At 44.4% G+C, this 4,681-nt stretch overlaps 1 long non-coding RNA gene across 1 annotated transcript; it reads right to left on the bottom strand.

Moving 5' to 3' along the window:
* On the bottom strand, positions 1-4,078 carry LOC103643827 (uncharacterized). The gene is made up of 4 exons (XR_002266510.1): positions 3,310-4,078; positions 2,570-2,697; positions 2,400-2,465; positions 1-2,165 (listed from the first exon to the last, which is right to left on the bottom strand). It is a non-coding gene; the product is annotated as an uncharacterized lncRNA (long non-coding RNA).
* Positions 4,079-4,681: the final 603 nt, after the last annotated feature.

Genomic DNA, 4,681 nt, shown 5'->3' with positions numbered 1-4,681 from the left:
TAGATGAAAAGGCTGCTCTTTTATATTTATCATAAAGACAACTCATAGAGGAACGAAGCATATGAACTACCGAATCTGAGCAAGACTATTACAAATAAAGCTGAAAATTATCTCACCTTGATTCCACAGCCTGCTGCAGATTGGAGGCACCTGCACGAATGGCTCGAGCTTCTATTGCTCCTGCAACAAGTCCTCATTTCATAATACATTTTTACCCCTATCTTCAATATAAGTAGTGGCTCCCCTGTACGTAAAAGCTCCAGCCTTAGCAGAAGCCATAGTAGAAGCTCTGACTCTCCTGCATATTCATCCACTCATATTGTTTCGGTAATCTAGTTTTTGGAATCTGTCAACAAACAAACCAAAAACATTAGGGTCTGTCAAAAAGTAACAAGACTGCCTCGATAAACAGGCCGAAATCAACGACAACAATGCAAGTTCAGACAAACAGGCAAAGTCACATAAAGCGAATGTAGCTCTTGCGTCAACCATACCATAGTGCTTATTTCGTCCGTAACCATTATGTTCATGTCACAAAATCAGCATGGCGTTCTGCCATGCATGAGTTCACAGAATAACTGATGAATAAGGGGGATCTCCACATGAGACCTTGCTCCAGGGATCTCAACTTTCATCCGTGACCACAAATAACAAAAGGGTCTGCAGTGCCAAACGGTAGTAGTAGTAGTAGTTTACAAAAAATTCGGTCTTCAACACATAGCAGGATTTCCTGGAGGATGGATCCAGCCAGTCCAGGATGTGGATGCACCTATCTCCCAGAACAGTTGTGATGGAAAAAAAAACTGAGGTCTGGGGATCATGTACAGAAATGAGGTTAGTAGTATTGTAAGGAGCTTCCTGTATCCTGTGGACATTTGTATTCGAGGTGAATTTTTTCATATCAAAGAAATTCAAGCTGTAATTTAATGATTTCTGGATCTGCTACTGCACTTGAAAACATATGCTAAGCAGCATATTTATTGACCAAAAGATAGATATCATATATATTCGCATAGTATTATCATTTTAAGTATGCCCCAAAAGATTAATAGGGCAAATAATTCATTGTTCAATTTTTTCTGCACACAGTTCTCAATCCACGTTTCACTGTTAAATAGTACAGTATGGCAGCAACCCTGTAATTTAATGATGCCACATTCTGGGTCACAAGGGCAAGATAACTCCAAGTATTTATCTAACAGAACAGGCAGGGTAGCTGGGCTACCATATCAGTTTTTATCCCTTTCAGGGCAAAAGGAAGAGGCACAAAATAGTCAAGGTCATGATGATAAGCAAATGAATACCAAGGATGCTAATTTAGTTGGATACCCACTACGTGATGAAGAGGAACATCTTGATTTCACATCCCTTTCATCCTTTGAAAGAGTAGAAGGTCATCTTAATTTTATTCCCGTGGCCAGCTACTGCAATTTACTTGAACCAGGGAAGGTGATTGGATTCACCAACTCTAATTCAGGGATTTCGTATTTGCCAGCAGGTTTTATTTTTGAATTCATGTATTTTTCTTGGTACTTAATCTGCTGAAAAATAATTTATTTATTTTTCATATCTTGTCTGGAATGATATTGGCCCATTTTGTCTGAAGCATACTCTATATTCAGGACGCTTTGCTCCAGTTGGATGTTTAAGGGAAGTTCCAGTGAGTAAACAAAAGAAATCTGTGAAGGTCCATGATGGTGGCTAGAACATTTCTAACATACTAAACAAAATTACTAACGATCCCAGCCCGGGATAATCCAAAGGCTAATCCTCAGAACCCCAAATCCTAGAAGAATAAATCAAGCACAATGGAATGCAACGCTCGAACAGAATAACTAACTGCAAAAGTCCTACTCGAACAAATCAAAGCAACCCTTTCGACGAAGCAACAGAGTGAACGAATCAAAACAAGTAATTCGATGAAGCAACTACATTAGCTAACCAATCGAAGCAATAATCCGACGAAGCAGCAGCTCGACGACGAATTTGGGTTTGGAGGAGGTCGGGATATGGCAGGACGGGTAGTACCAGTCAGGCAGTAACCGACGCGGACGCGCAGGAGGAAGGGGCGGAGGTAGAAGATGTGGAACCCATGGTCGTCGAGCTGCTGCTTCGTCCTGCGCCCCAAATCAGCAGTACGTCGTCGGTCTCCTTGATCCACCATTCTACAACAGAAATTGTAGGGGAATGGATGTGCTGATTCAACTGGTCATAGAATTTTTGTGCAGATCTCAGCATATAAGTGCATGATCTATGGCAACGCTACTGCTATTCTGCTACCTGAACCTGTCGTACTGCTACTCTTCTACTCTCTTGTGAGCGACAACCAAAGGAAGCTCGTTGCTACTACTCTACTACCTAAACCAGTCGTGAGCATCACATTACGCAAATGAAGTCACCTCTGCTCTCGATGTCAATGCCGTCAATATTGTCCAGATCGATGTCTTAGCATGGTTTACTTCATACTGTTCCAGCAGAACTCGGTTAATCCCACAAAGGAAAAATGACATAGTTTCCTAGAGATATCAATTGCAGTGCTAACAACAAGCAGAGAGGGGAAAACACCAACCAATCATTGAGGTGGTTGCCCTGTATGTGTGATTGCACATAGTAGTTCACATGATTTGTTAGCTCCACGATCCCCGCTTCTGGGTTTACTCTTTTGACTGCTAAATCACCAACATTTGCTAGTCTTCCCTGAGCAAATGACAAAGATGACAAATTCTTCGATTAATTCAGTACCTTGTAGATGGTATTAGACTGGGTATTAGACTGGGTAAGTAAAAAGGCAATTAAAATAGTAAATAAAAATCTATGACTCTTTTTAGCAAAAACTATCAACGTCAAAAGCTTGATGGTTCCATTATCTGAAGTTTGTATTCACGATTAATTTGGCAAAAACTATCAACGTCAAAAGCTTGATGGTACTTCCATTATTTGAAACCAGTGATAAGCATTTCTAGTAGGTACAGTGATAAGCATTTCTTCAAACTTCAGAAAATGGACACCACACTTTCATATTGATTGAAGGCATAAAGTATGACCGATTAATTCAGCAATGCATCAGCTTTTACAAGATTCGGGGCATTTCCAAACAGACATGCCAATAAACAAAATTCTTCAGTGGTTGCAAAATCTGTGAGATTCATTAAGTGACAATGTATCAGGATATCTCGTTGTCCAAATCATTTCTGTATATACATGCATAGTTTCAATAGGATGCTATTTTTGTCATCACAAGTTCACAACCTAAATCAACCTCAGTTCAAACAAACAAGGAACATAAACAGAATATCAGGTAAAACTGACCTGTACCAAGCACCGGATCCAAAAGTAGACGCGGGGAGACTCCTCTTCGCAGCGACGCAGTCAAGGGGGAAGTCTGTCATGGGACAGTGCCCGCAGGCCGTGGTCCAGACGTGCATGGCACGGACCGCTTGCCGGAATTGCCGCGCCGTCGTTGTGTGGCCCCCTGCCGTGAGGCTGCCTAGGAAGAGCTCGGTGCTGGCGGCGACGAGCAGGGCCGCCTCACTCTTCAGCTTCTAGATGTCTGGGAAGATGGGGAGGAGGTGGCGGAGCAGAACCTCCCGTGACAGGGAGCAGCAGGCCCGCTTGGTCGGGTGATGGTGGTGGGAAGGGCACGGAGGGGATGAAGGGGAACGTACGAGCTCGTTGCCGAAGATGGAGGACTGCTTGCCTCCTCCCAGATCCCATCGCGGTGGCCTTGCTGCTCCCAGATCCCATCGCGGTGGCGCGCGGTGGGGTTGAGCAGGAGGCGAGGCCGCGACGGAGGTCACGACGTGCGTGGCAGAGATCCGCTGGCGAGCAAGGAGATCCTCATGTGTGGTTCTAGCGGTGGCACGACTGGCGCGGTGGAGGCATGCGGCATGGCGGGGGCGCACGGAGCTCCTAGATCCCATCGCGGTGGCCTTGCTGCACCTTCCATGGAGCCGGAGAGGGGCACGAGGCTATGGGCAGGCTGGGCTCCAGCGGCAGGCTGCGGAATGGTGGAGGGAAGAGCGAGGGAAGAAGGCGACTGGGAGGAAGTGATATGCGCAGGAGGGCAAGTGCGTCGGGTACCACCCCCTTCCCTCCCATCCTCCTTTATCTCCCTCTCCAAGCGATGATTGCGGGGAATGGTAGAGAAGGAGGAAGACGTGGGATGGGGGCGCGATCATCGCGCGGTGATGAGGGCGGCTCGCGTGGTGATGAGGGCGATGACATTTTTGGAAAGGAAGGGCGGCAAGTGCGCTGGAGACGGACGGTGGCAGGGGAGGGGGCATTGATGGAGATGTGGAGGCAGAACCGTGCACCATATCCTGTGAACGTCTACACTACTGTCTTATATAGTAGTATAGATTTCTCACATGCGAAAAGACCAAAATGCCCCAATTCATTGTATTCTCTTCTATCCATAAGAACAATATAAATGCATATAAATATATGAGGTCTACCTTAATTTTATAGCCTCATTTTTTATCTCAACAGTAAAATGCATACAAATATACAAGGGTACAAATATGTAAGGTCAGCCTCATTTTTTTATATTTCATGTCCATAAGAATAATATAAATGCATACAAATATTTGAGGTTTAAGCGTAGTGTTGAACATACAAAATAAAATACAGAGATTAATTTCTAAATAAACATATAACTTTCTTAATAAGATGGTGTTTGGAG

The sequence above is a fragment of the Zea mays genome, chromosome 1, assembly GCF_902167145.1.
Source record: "Zea mays cultivar B73 chromosome 1, Zm-B73-REFERENCE-NAM-5.0, whole genome shotgun sequence".
NCBI lineage: Eukaryota > Viridiplantae > Streptophyta > Magnoliopsida > Poales > Poaceae > Zea > Zea mays.
Note: the sequence above shows the minus strand (reverse complement) of the source record. Positions and strands in the feature narration are given on the sequence as shown.